The sequence below is a fragment of the Miniopterus natalensis genome, chromosome 17, assembly GCF_054644295.1.
Source record: "Miniopterus natalensis isolate mMinNat1 chromosome 17, mMinNat1.hap1, whole genome shotgun sequence".
In the NCBI taxonomy this organism is placed as follows: domain Eukaryota; kingdom Metazoa; phylum Chordata; class Mammalia; order Chiroptera; family Miniopteridae; genus Miniopterus; species Miniopterus natalensis.
Window position 1 is genome coordinate 1,445,405 of NC_142097.1, and position 16,116 is coordinate 1,461,520.

The 16,116-nt window shown below is 57.3% G+C and overlaps 1 protein-coding gene across 2 annotated transcripts in view; it reads left to right on the forward strand.

Moving 5' to 3' along the window:
- Window positions 1-16,116, forward strand: part of RAI1 (retinoic acid induced 1) — a 112,000-nt gene that overhangs the window by 77,790 nt on the left and 18,094 nt on the right. The window contains exon 1 of one of the 2 annotated variants that reach the window (XM_087825743.1): window positions 9,079-9,103. The exons of the other annotated variant lie outside the window; for it this stretch is intronic. The gene's annotated coding sequence lies outside the window, so the exon portion shown is untranslated. Of the gene's footprint in view, window positions 1-9,078; window positions 9,104-16,116 lie in introns of those variants that run through there. 2 annotated transcript variants of the gene reach the window in all.

Consider the following 16,116-nt stretch of genomic DNA (forward strand, 5'->3'; position numbering starts at 1 on the left):
GGGACAGAATTCTTGGGGGTTTCTGGGAGCCCCCAGGGGGCAGGGCTCAGGAAAGAGGGCTTCTAGGGACATTTTGGAGGATCTGGAATGATACGGCATGGGGAGGTGGGAGCCCAGGGTCCAGTGCCCCCTCCCTATGTGATATGAGCAGGACTGTGCCCCTCCAAGTTTCCCAGCGCAGGCATCATGAAGGGCAGCTGCAGAACCAACCCGAGAACCACCTGCAGTGTTCTCAAAGCCTTGGGGGAGTCCTAGTTGGTTTGGCTCAGTGGTTAGAGCATCGGCCTGCGGATTGAAGGGTTGCAGGTTCGATTCTGGCCAAGGGCACGTACCTCTGTTGCAGGCTTGATCCCCTTTCCCAGTTGGGGCATGTGCAGGAGGCAGCCAGTCAGTGTGTCTTTCTCACATCAATGTGGTTTTATTTTTCCTCTCTCTCTCCCTTCCACTCTCTGAAAAGCAATGGAAAAAATATCCTCGGGTGAGGGGAAAAAAAAAAAGGCTTTGGGGAAATTGTGTTTTGCTCAGGCCAATAAAAATTGCAATGGCTTTGCTTGGGGATAGAATTCCATTCCCCCCCCCACCCACCCACCCACCCACTTACTCACTCAATGTGACAAACCTGGCCCACGAATCCCTGGTTTGCTCTTGTCCATCAAAGGCTCAAGTAGCTGTTTGAGCCTCATGAGAGAAAACACAAGTGGGTGATCTCTAAGTGCAGTTTGTTTGGGAGACAAAATCCTTCAAGCAGTGGCTCTTAGGGTGGGAAGGGAAGTGACAAAGGGGCTCTGGGGACCATGGGGGTGGCATGGACCTGCTGGCCCATCTGGTCCATGAGGGTTGTGTTTGCCTGAAAAGGAGGGGACAGGAATAAAGATGGAGCTGCAGCAGGAGAAATACAAGGTCAGGCTGCTGGGGGGTTTCCTTGCAGTTTGCACATGTCCATGGCCACCGCCCGCAGCCTTTGTTTCCCATGGAGGGGCAAGCGGCCGGGATCTCACTGGGGCTTATCTGCCATCAAAGCTAGGCTGTAGGGGGCTAGTGCCCAGAGCTACCCTTTCCCATGGGAATCTCCCTCCCTCCCAAATCTCCAGCGATAGCCTTTTTTCACTGTGCTTAAACTGTGGCCCACCCACACCCCACAGCAGTGCCAAGGAGGCCTGGCCAGAGGAGCCTTCTATGTCCCTGTGCCATGGTGAGACAGGGAGAGAGGAGGCTGGGGCGCTGGTCTGGGAGGAGCAGGCCCTGAGCCACTGTGCTGCATTGGGCCTCAGACATGCCATCTGCCACCTAAGGGTGTTGACCCTACCCAGCCCTGTTGCGCCAGGGTGCAGAGCCAGACTTGGGCTGTCTTTATGTACTGAGGTTTGGGAGAGGCAGCTCCTCCGGCCCCAGGTTGGGAGCTTGGCCTCTGGTAAAACCCTGAGGGTCTTCACCCCTTCTCCCCACCAGTATTTAGAATTGGTTGTTGAGTCCTGAGGTGTTCTGTTTCTGATATTTCCAGAATAGCACCCTCCCCTCCAGCACTCTGCCACCACCTTGCCTGGCTTCCTTCACTGTGCTCTGGGAAACTGTCCCGGCCTCCTGCTCACTGGCCTCCTGGCTTCCACTCACTGGCTTCACCAGTCTATTCTCCGTCGCCGTGGCACCTCCTGATAGTGTCCCTCCCTCCCTCGCCTACCCTCTATGGCCTCCCATTGCCCTCAGCACAACGTCCATGGTCTTTGCCGTGGCCCACAGGCCTGTGCCATGTGGACCCTGCCCATTTGTTGTCTCTTCCCCTCTCATTCCACCTGGGATCCACATTTTATTACCCTCCCTCTCATTCCCTCCTGCCTCCCAGGGGCTTTTCCTTTTCCCTCACTAATTCCTCCCCATCTCAGGTCTCAGATGAAGATTGTTGGGAAGCCCCCTCTGGCCCTGTTCCCACTCAGGTATGATTTTGGGTCCTTCCCCATGCTCCAGGAGCTCTGAGCCCACAGCTGGCTCTGGCTGTTCAGTCCCTAGCAGGTATGGCACACAGGAGGCACTTAGTGACTGCACTTGGTGGGTGGACGGACGGTTATATGGAAGGTTAGGTGAAGAGGCCGTATGGTCTGTGAGGAGAGCCCATAGGCACCAGGAGGTAGAATTGTGAGCCTTAAGCAAGTCCCTGCCTCTTAGTGAGCCTCAATTCCCTGTTCAATGGTCTTCCTGGCTGCTGTGGCTAGTAAGGAGGCTCAGAGTGAGCTGAGTGAAGGCGGAGGCCCAGAGGCAGCAGATCAGGTACTCCAAGAACAGTGCACGGGACAGAACAGGTTTTCCCGGGGTCTGCAGTCCCCAGAGGTTGCCTCTCTCCAGGGGTAACACTGATGCGCACTCTTTTTTTCAATCTCCACCTGAGGATGTGTTCTTACTGATTTTAAGAGAGAGAGGAAGCGGGGGGGGGGGGGGGGGGGGCGGCACATCAATATGAGAGAAACATTGACTGGTTGCCTCCTGTATGGACCCTGACCTGGGATCAAACCTGCAACCTAGATATGTGCCCTGACTGGGAATCAAACCCGCACCCTTTTGGTGCATGGGACAATGCTCCAACCGAGCCACCCAGCCAGGGCTGATGTCCGCCATTCTTGCTTGTGCCCAGGATCCCTGCCCTGAGGAGCAGACCTGGAACCAAATGGGCCGAATTCAAATCCAAATGCGACTGCTTACCAGGAAATTCCCTTTGCCTCTGGGCCTAATAATTGTGCTGTCTGTACAGTAGGGGTGCTCATGTGTTCCTTGCACAGTTACTCCGGGTTTAAGATGATGAGATGGGGAAGAAGGCACTTCTCTGGATACCCAGCGCATGGATGGCACCCAGGAAATATGGCCTAAGAGCATGACTTGTGGCCTTATGCCTGCCACGAGGGCCACCTTCAACCGCAACACAATGTTCCCCGCTGGGTCTTCCTACTTTGGCCAAAGTTGCTTCTAGAATTGAGTTTGAGCTTTCAAATCCTAGGCCTGACCCCATAGCCATTAATAATAATAATAATAATAATAATAATAATAATAATAATAATAATAATATAATAGGCCTTTCATTATTTACCTGTTACAGTGCTTCTGCCCCTATAAGCTGTGTGCTTCTGTGGCCTCATCCTCAGAATGAGTTACAACATGCAGGCTGCTTCTTGGAGTACACACAGAACACTGTGTGAGGATCACTGAGAGGGTGATGACGACAGAGGGCATTTATGTCCATTTTCTTGTTGGTTCTTTGGTCAACCCTCTGAAGTGGATACTTACCATTATCCCCATTTAATGGGTCAGGAAATGGAGGCCCAGAGAGGTGGGGTGACTTACCTGAGGTCACACAGCGAGTCAGTGGCCGGGCCTCAGGTACTGGATGTGTTTTCCAAAGACCCATGAGACTCGGTCTGGAAAAAGCCAGCATGAAATAGGGTGGAACACAGGTGCCTTTCTGAGCCCTTTTTCCACGGGCCTGGGGCTGCAGGGCCTCCGGCCAGCTGACAGTCTGTTCCCCCCGATATGCCAGTGAGGGAACACGGGCGGTTGGGCCCTGCTCTGGTCACCGCCCACTGGGCCTCTGGGCCAGGACAGCATATCTGCCCAGTTGGGCAGGGGTCAGCTGCTCCTGGGACAGGAGGCCAGAGCCTGGTTCTTGTCACTCCTGGGAGCCCTGCCCTCCTGGCCCCACCTCCATAGGCAGCTAGGACCAGGATAGGGATTTTTCTGAACTTTCCCTCTGTTATGAAAATTTATATATTTACCTTTTAAAAACAGCAGCTCGCTTACTGAGTCTTCCTCTGCCAGGCATTGCTTGGACGACTGTCCATAGTCTCATTTAATCTTTATACCACCCTCTGAGGGACATTCTCTCACTCCTGTTTCACAGATAAGGAAACTGAGGCATGGGTGCTGAAGTCACCTGCCCAGGCAGCACAGATTGGGGGTACCCCAGCCAGGATTCGGTCCCAGATATTCTGCACTATCAGCCATGCTCTTACAGCCCAGAGTCCTAGGGCCCTATGGAAGCCCAGCATGGCCTCTGCTTTTAAATTTTATAACGTGTTGTCTTTGTTCTGATAATTAAAGGAGAGCATATTGCTGGTAGAAAAAGAGAGAACAGTGACATGTAAAACCAAGAGTAGAGCCTGTGAGCACTGGGCCTGTGGTTTATCACCGGCCCTGGTGGCAGTGGCTGCCCACACAGCTTAGGGCTCTAGCCAGTCCTGGCTTGTGTGTCCCCCAAGACTGTGCACCGGAAGTGAGGACACAGCCTATATGGGGATTCAGGTTTGGACCTTCCCTAACTTGGGGCCCCAGTTTCCTCATCTGTAAAATGGGGGGATGATTCCTGTTATGCCCAGTGCCCAATGCAGGATGCAGGTGGGCTGACTCCTTTTGGAACTTGTCGCATCTTACCAGTGAGGCAACTGAGGTCACCCCTGTGCCAGATGGGAGCCTGAAACCAGGCTCTTTCTTCAACTATTATCCATAGAAATGTTAAAATCTTTACTAGGTGTCAGGTGCTCATGACAAAAAAATCAAACGTCCCCCTCTTTTATGCAGTGGAGCCTCTGCACACTCTCTACACTGCTTTTCCCACCCAGCTGGAAGACTGCACCCAGTGGCACACGAATCCCTTCTCACTTGCTCTAGTGCTTCACTGTAAGGACTTCCCCAAACATCCTTCCCTCCTCCCTTTCAGATGGACCTTTAGGGGATGTCTCATCCTTCGCCACGGCCTTGAAAGCCATAGTTCATCACCCTGTGCAGAGGACTGTGTGTCTGGCTGGGAGCAGGACTGCTGGGAAGAGGGCACATGTAGTTTTTATTTGGGTCTATATTGCCAAAAAACTCTTCAAAGAGATTTACAGGCTTACCCCCCACATCCCCAGCTGGACCAGGCACCCACACCATTGCCAGCCCAGTAGAGGAGTATGCCGTATCCATACCTGCTCTGTGCCAAGAAAATCAAATGGGCTATCTCCCCAAAGGAAATCCTCAGAGGCCAGGCATGTTTAGCGGCCAGGCTAGAAAGCATTAGAGTCTGGCCCTGTAGGCCCTGCACCCTGACCAATGATGTGACTTGGCCGTGGGCTTCAGGTCTCTGAGCTCAGTCTCGTCATTTGTAAATCAAGGGTGGTAATGATGCCTACCCCATGGGGCTATCGTGAGGATGAGGTTGGTAGGTGCAAAGCACTTATTAGGACAGTTCCCGGCACATAAGGCAGCGAGTGAGAACTGGCTGTTTAGCCTAGGTGGGCCTTGTACTCCCAGGACGGCAGCCCCTGGGGTGGATACTTGAGTCTCAGATTTGTTGTGCCTTCTTTTTTTAAATGTTTTTATTTATTTTTAGAGAGAGAGGAAGGGAGAGGAATATAGAGAGAGAAACATCGATCAACTGCCTCCTGCGTGCCCCTACTGGGGACTGAGCCAGCAACCTGGGCATGTGCCCTGACCGGGAATCGAACTGTGACCTCCTGGTCTACACTCAACCACTGAGCCACACTGGCAAGGCTGTTGTACCTTTTGAAGGGGTCAGAGGAGGGAAGAGGGAATGGGGAACCAGCAAGGGAAAGAGTAGGATCATCGTATCCCAGCTTCCCACTATCCTGATGGGGACACTGAGGCCCAGGAGGCCTGGATATGAAGTGATTGCAAGCTTAAGAGTGAAGCTGCCAGGAAGCAGTGCCAAATGCAGAGTCCCAGGGTGGCCAGGCCACTGCAGCAACCAGCTCTGAGACAGGGTTCAGGGATGCTAAGCCCAGCCTCCAGGACTCAGGGGGACCAGCGGATTGAAAGGTTGAGATCTTGCAGCCCACTGTAATACACAGGCTGGCAATGTTGGCCTTACCTGGGAGCCTTTTAGATTGCAGAATCTCAGGCCTGACCACCACAGCAGAATCCACATCTCACTAAGATGTGTCCACTAGTGTGTGAGAAACACTGAGACTGCAGTGGGAAAATAACTCACTGCCATGGGAGATGGGCTGCCTGTCCAAGGACAGGCCTTAACCTTTAGTCCCAGCAGCCCTTCTCAGCTCTAGGGGTGTCATTATCCCTCATAAAGCCCTTCCTGAAGACCCTCAGTCCCAGGCACCCACAGCTCTCTGGGGGACAGAGAAAGTATAAGACTCAGTCCTCACTGCCCCCCCTCCCCACTGGGGCCCTACCCTTCATTGAGCCTCCCCCTAGTGCCAAGTACAATATCTCATTCAGTCTCAGGATAACCCTGTGGTGTTAATAAGAGCAGGTTTTGGCTGAGGAACATGAAACTCAGAGAGGTTAAGCGAACTGCTGAGGGCTACACAGCACATAGTGTGCAGGGCTGGGATTTGAACCCAGAGCTGTGTGGCATCAGGGCCTTAGGCATTTATAGTCAAGGTTGTAGTGGGGGCAAATGATACCTCCCCTCCCCCAAAAGCCACACAACAACCTATGAGTCCTCACAGTTGGCTGGCCTGGCTGTTGTGAATCTGCCATCTTCCCCACAAGAGGCCTGCCACTCTCCATGCCGGCACCACAGAACCAGCCAGGTAGGAGTATCCTGCAACTTTTCAAAACAAGGCAGCTCTGGGGACAGGCAGAGTTATCTGTATACAGCTGGAGGAGGTCGTTTCCCCCAGATGTTGAGTGACTAGAAGCTGGGGGAGGAACTTCTGGGAGGTTTGGTGCAGTTGGAGCTGGGCTGGGAAGAGTGAACTGCCTTAGCTGGGGGTACAAAAAACCCTTGCACAGAATACTAGCAGAAAGCCTCCTGTTCACCCTGGAAGAAACAGTGCTGTTCAGGACAGCCAGACGCTGGCTCAGACAGCATGGCCTCGCCTCATTTGTACTCCAGCACCTCCACACTTTACTGCTCTGAGGAAAATCAGCCAGGATGAGGCGGCTGCCGAAAACCAAAGGCAAATATTTTCCGTCTTGAGGAAAGGACCCCCAGGCTGCCTCTGGAACAGCGGCTAGTGGTTGCTTTTCCCTGGTGAGCTTCTGGTCACCAGGCTACGTGTCTGGGGGGCTGGCCAGGATCCACCCCCACCCAGGAGAGCAGGAGCAGCAGACCATCCATCCAAGCCATGCCCAGGAACGGAAGCCCCCTTCCCTGCAGGTGTGTGAGGGAGCCAGGAGCAGGTGGTCCCAGCTGTTTGTGGCAGCGGTCCGCCCCCACTGAACCCAGCCTTGAGACAGAGGACCCTTAGCAAAATAGTAGCCGTCTCTTACTCTGTGTTGTGGGGAGGATATAGATCCACCCAGAGCTGCTAGCCCTAAATGGATTTATAATTTAGTCATCAAAATAGCTGCCCATGTTTAAAAAGTGGTGGTACAAGGCTGTGTGAGACGTGAGCCCTGTGTGGACTCCAGGCTTCACTACCATAACTCTGCAGCCCCAGGAGCCAACCCCTCACCTGGGAACCCTCAATGGGGCCGGGGAGACCTGAGGCAACTGGATCTGCAAGAAGCAGCAGGTGGGGAAGCTGTTGGCAGTGTGACTTCTCTGTCCAGCTCCCTAGCGCACCGACACCCCTGCCCTCCTCCTCCCACACACACACAAACCAGTTTCTTTAAATTTCCTAAGAAGCAAACCAGAACCTCATTGCCATCTATCTGTGTCTTACCCCCAGGGTACCTCCCTGAGCCCCAGCTACTGAAAAGAGAGCAAACAAACCAGAGGCCTGACCGACAGGGCCCAGAACAGCCCCTCCCCACTCTGGAACTCAGTTTCCAAGTCTGTAAAATGAGAAGGGATGTCATCTCCTAGAAGGGCAGGTTGAGGGTTAGGAGTAAAATCTATCAACATACTTTGGCCATAGGAGAGGACCAGACTGAGCTGCTGATGCTGCTGCTGTAATACCCACTCCAAGAGTCTGAGGGTTACTGAGAACTTTCTAGATGTGAGGGAGGCCTGAGGTTCCAGGCCCCAGGTCTAGGCTGGCTGGGGGTTGGAGCCACTTGAGAACCAGCCAGGCGGCCCCTATGTGCTCAGGGGGCCCTCTGTCCCCCTCCTTCCTTGACTTGCTTTCAGGGCAGGCTGGGCCCAGCAGCTAGTCCAAGGGTGTCATCAGGCAAGCCCAGCACAGCTGCTGTTCTCACATCTGTATTCCACATGCATCTCTCCTGCCCCCAGCCCATCAGGCTTCTTACCTCTGGTAATCCAGGCCAGAGGCCTTGGGGTGGGGGCCTAGCCCTCCCCCACCCTCCAGCTAAGCTGGGGAGAGAAACCTGGCTCCGGTTCCCGAGCAGAGAAGGTTGTGTTCTTTCCTGCCGCTAAGCCAGGAGGCTCCTTGCCGCTGGAATGCCTTTTTCTTTCCTCTCAGCCCACACTCCCCCAGCTCTCCCGTTTTGCAGCGGGTCCGCTACCCCCACCTCGTTCAGGAGGGAGGTGCTCAGGGGCCCCAGGCTGTGGGTCTCCAGGATTGGGCACCTAACAGTCTGGAAAACGTCAAGTGACTGACTCAGTCAAAGCCTGCGGAGGGTTTCTGCAGCCCCTCCTTCGGGGACAGGCTGGGGTTCGGGTGGGTGGCCTTTTGGCGAGCGGGGTAATGGGAGTGGACGTGAACTTCCTGCTGTCTCATTCCCGGGGGGCGGGGCCTGCGCTGCGGGCCGGAGGGGAAGGGGCCGGGAGCGAGGGTCCGGGGTGGGCCTAGAAAAGGGGGCAGGGACCCCCGTGCGCCCTGGCGCGGGCGGAGTTCGCTTGAAGTTGGTGTGCTCGCCCGCTGCTGTTTAAATGCTGTTTGTTTGGAGCAGCTGAGGGAGGAGGCCGGAGTGGGGGAGGCAGCGCCCCGCTCGGCGCCGCCGCCCGAGGGTCCTCGCGGTAGCAGCTCGGCTTCGCGGGTGACTGAGGAAGGGGGGCGCAGGAGAGGGGCCAACAGCCGGGGCGCCCGGGGCCCGGGGCCCGCAGCCGCTGTGCGCGCAGCCAGCCTGCCAGCGGGCAGGAGGCGAGGGGACCACATTGCAGTTCTCCCCGCCCCCACCCCACCCGTTTCCAATATTTCGCAGAAAGGCACGCGGCTCCTAATCGGTCCTTTCCGGGCTGAGCTCTAGCCGCGCGATGCCCGCGCAGGGGCGGGGGCCGCGGGCCGGGGGCGGTGCTCAGAGTCCGGAGCCACCGAGCGAGGTGAGGAGCCCGCGGCCTCGGCTGGTGGAGCGGGCGGGCGGGCGGGCGGGCCAGCCGGAGAGGCAGACATGGAGGGGGGCAGATTAAAAATAATCCTCGGGCTGGGAAGCTCGCGCGCGCTCCCTCGCCTCGTTCGGTGCCAGGGGACTCCGGGGGAGGTGGCGTTGGGGAGGGCAGAGCGGGATTCCCCCTCCTCCGCGGGGCGGGGTGCCCGCCTGCGCGCCGCGGCAGCACGTGCGCCGGGCCGCGCGCCCGGAGCCCTTCGCCCGGCCTGGAGCGTCCCCTCCCCGGGACGGGCGCCGCTGGCGGCGGCCTCCGCCTGCAGCCTCGCGGGGTTGGAGGGAAGCGCGCCATTATTTATTATTTACGAGCGTTAATAGGTTTGAGCGCGGGGGGTGGGGGCCAGGACGCCGCGGGGACCACGGCGTTCGGGGAAGGGGTGGAGAGGGCGGGGCTGCGGCGCGTCCGGCTTTCGGGGCGCACCTCCGCCCGGCTCCTCACCCGGGGGGGCAGCGCGGAGCGCCGGGAGGGAAGTGCTGCGGGCCTTGGGTTTTGCTTCTCGGCCTCGGTCCTGTGCGCCCTCGCCCTTCCCAGGGCTTGGGGAGGGGGCTGCGGGCTGTGCTCCCAGCCCTGCGCGCCCCTCGCGGCCGCCGCCGCGTCCCCGCTGCAGCCTGGGCCTCATTTATCATCATCTTTGGTCAAGTGGAGTGTGCAAGGAACAGCTGCTTCACTCGGCTGACTTCCGAGGGCGGCCACAGCGGGAATCCGGGAGATGAATGGCGGGGGCCGGGCGGGGGCGGGGCCGCAGCGCGGGGCGTCCCCTTCCTCTCGCGGCGCCTCCGATTACCTCGGGTCGCGGGCGTGGGCGCCCCAGGAGGCCGTGGGCGCGCTGCCGGCGGAGCCCGAGGTCGCCGCGACCTTGCCGGGGTCAGCGGGCTGGGCTGCGGAGGCGGCGGCGCTTTCCGCGTCGGAGCGGAGGCCGGGAAACGGGCGGGGCGGGCGGGGGTGCGGGGAACGCGAGTGGAAGGTGAGGTTTTACCTGCCCCCGAGGGAGTGCGGCGGCCGCGGCGGGCGCCCTGCCTTTGTGCGGCGCGGCTGGAACCTGTGCTGCCGCGGGGCGGAGAGGCCGCCGGCCACCCCGCGCGCTCGGCCCCGCGGCCCCAGCGCGGCCCTCGAGGGGGCGCCCAGTGGTCCTCCCCGCTTGTGAAGGGTTCCGGGGTGTCGACCGGGGCTGGAGTCACCGGCCCGGTCGCGGGCCCGGGATCGTCAGAGCCGGGCGCGCCCGGTCCGGTTGCGCCGAGTGGAGACCGAAGGCGCGGCGTGCGGAGCCCGCGCGGCGTGAGCGGGGGGCGCCGCGCCGAGCAGGACGCCCCCGGCGGGCCCCGACTGAGGGCGGCCTCCCCTCGCCCGCCTCTCCCCTCCCAACCTCCGCCCTTCTCTCTCCTTAATAATAAAATTATACCAAGCAGTTTGCGGTGTGGCAGGCGGCCAGAAAAGCGTTTCTTTAAATGCCGCTGTCTCACAATTAGGCAGCGAGAGGATCTGACGCGCCGCGGCGGCCTGACGGGCGGCTTCCTCCCCTGGGGACCGGGCAGGGGCGACGCCGAGCCCCCGCCGCTCCCCGCTGGGCCTGGGGCGGGCAGGACGCTGCGGGGCGGGGGTGGTTCCCACCCAGGCTGGGGAGGGGAGGAGGGGCTTTCCCTGACTCCTCTGGGAAGCTGGGGTGTACAGGAGAAGGACCTCCCCAGCACCCTTTTTGGCCCCCCAGTTCTGAGGTTTTCTCTGGTTGACAAAGGGGCACCCTGGGGCAGAGCTGTAGAGAGGTCTCAGCCCTGCTGAGCCTCTGGACAAGTCACGTCTCTCTCTAGCCTTTCATTAATTCCCCTGCAAAATGAGGGAGAGGTTAGGCCTAGAATATGCTCTGCAGACATTGGCTTCTGCTGGGCCCTCTTTATTCCTCACGTAATTAAAGTTCCCATTCTCACAGCTTACCCTGACTGCCTACTCTCCCCATTCCCAGAGCCTCCTGGTGTCACACCCTGGAGTTGTCTGGGTGTCTGTGCCTCAGGAGTGCAGGGCCCATCATGCTTTTATCCTCTGCATCCTCAGCACCCAGCTTGCCGTCCCCCTCCCCCTGCCCCAGAGACTGTAAGCTGAGCAGAAATGGACTTAACAGGTGAGTGGGTGCAGGCACAGAAGGGGCTATGACCCAGGGGCTGTGGACGGCAGAGCGCGACGTGGCCTTTCCTCCCAGATGGCCTGTGGTACGTGTGTTGGTCTCCAGGCCTGTCACCATCAGCCTTCTCTGGGTGGCACCCTTTAGAGCTATGATGAGGGTTAAATAATGTACCCAGCCAGGATCTGCCCCCATGCGTCCCGTCTGCCCACCCAGGCAGTAGGCAGTATTTAATAGGCACCTACTGGGGCCAGTTTCTGGGGTTAGAGCTTAGGACCTAACAGATGAAGCCCCTGCCCTCATCAGGCTGCGTTCTGGTGAAGGAAGCACATGTAAAACTAGTCATTATACCGTGAATTATATGTAATTATTGCTGTGATGAGTGCCACCAAGGAGCCCTTCGGAGACCCAGCAAGGTGGTGGGGGATAGGGTCTCGTCCAAGTGCTTTGTGGACCTTAGGGCCTCCCAGTCTTTGCAGCTCCCCACCTCTCTACACCTCCTTTTCAAGGCTTCTGAGCTCCCCTTTCCCACAGGCCACAGCTGCATAGACCAGCCCTGCCTCCTTCCGGAGCCTGCCACACTTGCTCTCCTGCTCCACTCCACCGCTTACCTGATTTGTGCTGGTCTCAGGGTTTCTCCCAGGGGCTAGGGAAGGTTCTGGATGCCCCTCCTGCTCTCCTTCTAGGTGTCCAAATTTCCCACCCAACAAGGCCCTGCCTTTGCCCATGAGAAGTTCTGGGTCAGTTACATCAGTGTGTAACACCTGGGAGCTTGTGACCAAATACAGCACACAGCTTCTGAGCTCTGGCATGTTAAATTTTGTACTTGGTTGAAAACATTTTTTAAAATGAGATTTCCCTTTTTATAAAATCCTGATTTCTGGCTTTTTAAAATGAAAAAACTCAAGCTCTGGCACCCTGGGCCCTCATTCCCATAAGGCAGCAATTCACTGGAGGGCAGTGGGGCTCCTCCTCATCTTATTTGTGACCAGGATCCCCAGTTTTCCTCCATTCTCACCTGCCCACCTGTGAGCTGGAGGAGAGTGTTCTTTGTTGGATGAATGAGGAGTTGTGGCCACAAGTTCCTGTCCCCACCCAAATGTGCTCTGTACCGCTACCCGGCGGCTTGTTCTGGATATTTTGATAAGGTTAATATGACATTTTACACACTTGAACAAAAATTTATTGTTACGGGAAATGGAGATATAGCTGTGAACAAAACACAAAAAAAATCCCTGCTCTCGTGGAATTTTTGTTATAATGAGGAAAGACCAATAGCAAAACCAGCTAGCCAGCCATATGGCTTATTGCAAGAGGATATGAGCACTTTGGACAAGTAAAGGAGAGAGCAAAGTGTGCCTTTTCAAGCCTTGTTAGGAAAGGCTGCCTTAGAAGGTGACATCAGTGAAGTCTGTGGGCGGAGCCATGTAGATGTCTGAGACTAGAATTCCAGCAGGTGCAAAGGCCCTGAGGCTCAGGGAGGTGAAAGTGCTTGCCCAAGGCCCCAAAGTCAGTCAGTAGCCAGACAAGCCATAGGCTTGGTGCTCTGGTGCTTCTACTTCCCAAGGGAAGTCATGATCTCTCTGGGCACGTGGGGTGATGAAGACAAGACTGGTGTGAGAGGTTGGGTTCTCCTTGCGTTCTTGCCTCCTCTCAAAGCCAGCAGACACAGATGCTATCTTATCCATATTGTGGGGTAGCCTGCAAGGTCCAGAACTTCTGGGAGTGTGGTGGAGAGAGGAGAAGAGGGCAGACTGGGACCCCTTCTCTGGGCCCCCCCAGACCTCCAGGTCAGCCTCTGGACCAGCCTCTTGATCTTGCTGGACTGGGGCTCTGAATGTGTGGGCCCCCATAGCCCCCAGTCTTCTACATCCTAGCCATTGGTCCCACCACCCTTTTACTCTTTAGCTCATTTTGACAGAGACTGGGAGAAGTGGTGATGTTTTTTGTTGAATAATCTAAAAACAGTTATGTCCACAAGAGCTTGATAAGCCTGGGCTGATAATAGGTGAGTTTTCCCCCCTCCCCCCCCCCAGAGGTCTTGAATGCCAGTCGCACAGCTGCTTTTAGAATTTCGTCTGGCCACCCCCTCCCAACCCCATCCCCCAGTTCTTCACAGCAGGGAGGGGCCAGGTTGGTCATCTGTCCCTCACCCCTAGACTGTGGATGCCTCTGGTTTAAGTGACTCAGGTCCCTGGGCTTGTTGACCCCTGCATCCCAGAGAGGGCACCATGGTGGGAGTAGGGGGTGGAGTGGAGCAAGGCACAGCTTTAGAAGTTGAGGCTCAGCTCTGCTGCCCAGTGCCTGTGTGTGAGATCTCCACAAGTTACTGGAAATGGGTTGGTGGCATCCTAACTGGACAGGATGCCTTAGGAACTAGCACAGCTATACCCAGCAAGTGGTGCCCAGACAAGCAGTGAGGGACCAAGAGGACGTCCTCTTGTGGGTTAGACCCTGAGGGGAGAACCTCATTCAGGGGGCTTTGAGGTCTCTGCTGCCTCCATATCTGGGTTGTTGGGGGAGGTGTCATTGGTAGGCTTCAAGGGAAGGCTTTCCGAACATCTGGAGACTCCAGAAGCCTCTGTTCCCCATTCGGATATCCTCCAAAGAGCCCTGAGATGCCAGCCTCACCTGGGGTCCCTAACCTGGACATCTGGAGAGGGTGCTGGGGTGGCCTCCTTGCCTGCCATCCCACTCACCTCATTGACTGCCTCTTAGTAGCCCCAGGCCGTCCACCCAGGCTGCCCACGCTGGCCCTGCAGAGGTGCATTGGGCCTCCGTGTGGTTCTCCCACGAACGAACATGGGTGCGCATGCATGAGGAGAGGTGCATGCTAAGTGTGTTGCTCATGGGGGATGGTCTCGGGAGGCCATACTTTGGGGTGGGGGCTGCCTTGTTCTCTTGGATTCCTTATGCCCCAGGATGGTCCTTCCTCTGCCCCAAGCAGGGCTCTCCTAGCTAGCTCTGGTCCCTACCTCTTCACTAGCCCCTGGCCCAAAGACCCTACTGTCCCAGAGGCCTGTGGGTACTGGGCTGTTTGTCTTGTGGACTTCTTGGAAGTTCCTCCAATTCAAGCCAGGCCTTTAGGATTCAAAATAAACCTCACAGGACAGCAGTGAATCTGGCTAATGATTTACTAGTTAGTGGAGATCTCCTATTCAATATTCATCACCTGCGTCCCACAGCTCCTCAGGACACCCCCCACGCCTCATCCCTAGCTTCCTGACTTGGGTGACTTTCCCCTTCCTGTTCCCACGCCTTGAATGGGTCCGGTTTAAAAATATTTTTCCTGCAGCTACAAATCAGGAAGCAAGGGAGCAGAAAGCCCCCCTCTGCTCTCCCCCTTGCCTCCCTCCCCCCCTTTTTCCCTCTCCCTTCTCCCCCTCTCTGCCCTTCTCTCCTAACCCCACCACTCCCTGTGCTCAGGAAGACCTTTTGGCCACATCTCCCGGCTGGCCCCATCAGTATCCATGGGAGCTGTAGCAGCTGCGGCTCACACTGCCCATTTTCCTGACTGGGTCTGGAGAGGCTATGGGCCTGTGACCTGTCTCTGAGGCTGCCGTGGTGACAGCAGGCGGCCAGTACCACCATTGCCCATAAGTGGACCTCCCTAAGGAGGGTCTGGCTCCTTGAGGGAACGTTGCTGTCAGGGCCTGCGAGGTTGCAGAGGGAGCCTGGGCAATGTGAGCTGCCGGCACCCCGTGGCCTCTCCTTGCAGCACCGTTGCTGTCATGCTCCAAGATGTCTCCTCTAAAACGGGAATTCTTGGTGTGGGTTCCAGGTGTGGCCTGGTCACTGCTCCTGCGTGGTCATTCAGTGAAAGGATCTTCCCTGGGTTGGGGCTCATATGGAGGACTCTTTCCTCTCTACGCCTCACCGTCTGTAAAACAGTAGAAGTCAGCGTTCGTGGAGCAAGCCTGTGCAGTGTGGGCAGTCACAGCCGAGGGTGCCCCCTTCACACTATGGCACTTTTGTGGGGAGGGGGAAGGCTGGGGTCTTTGCCGAGAAGGACTGCTGAGGCCCGGTTCTGCTGCCAAAGGCTCTCAAGGACTGGGAGCCTTGCACTGGGGTGGGGGTGGGGTCTGTTCAGGTCCCTGCTCTTTACTCCCTCCGCCCGATTTCTGGCTGTGTCGGTGGCTGGGGGAGCTATGAAAGCCATCGCTGTGCTGAGGGAGCTCCTGGGGCCTCGGATGCAGGGGCTCGGGCCTGGGCCAGCCTCCAGTGCAGGCTCCCCGGAGCTGGGCCGCTCCCTCAGCCGTGGCCTGGGAAGACCAGTTTCCGGGGGCTGTCCTAGGGCAAGACGACTTCTCTCCCTCCTCTCCCTCCTTCCCCTCCCCAGCTGCACAGGACCTTCAGAGGTGAGGCCCTGACCCAGTGTCTGGGGAAGCAGGGGTGGGGAAGCTGGGCTGGACCAGAGGAGACCTGTGAGGATATGTTAGGGGGTGCCCTCCCCTGACCCCACCCCTTCTCCCTCCAGCTGAACCCACAGAGGTCAAACCCCCAAGTCTGCCATGCTCTGCCCCTCCCCCCCATGTTCAAAGGTTACCATTTTTCTGCTAAGGGGGTCTCTTTCTGCCCCCTACTCATGATGCCGCCCACCCCAGCCCCCTCTGCCTGCCTCTTTCCTTGTCTTTTCCTAGTGTTCTTGAAAAGTAATCATAATCGTAATAATTAATAACAGAGCCTGTGGCAGCTCTTAAAGATGCAGAGCCCCATTTTCTCCTGGCAGAGCTGGCTGTCTCAGAGGTGGCTCTGATGCCAGGCCTTTGTTCCTGCATCCCTACCCCCCCTCCCTCGGGTTGGAGGTTGGTGTTGGGGTGAGCACTTTCGGCTGCAT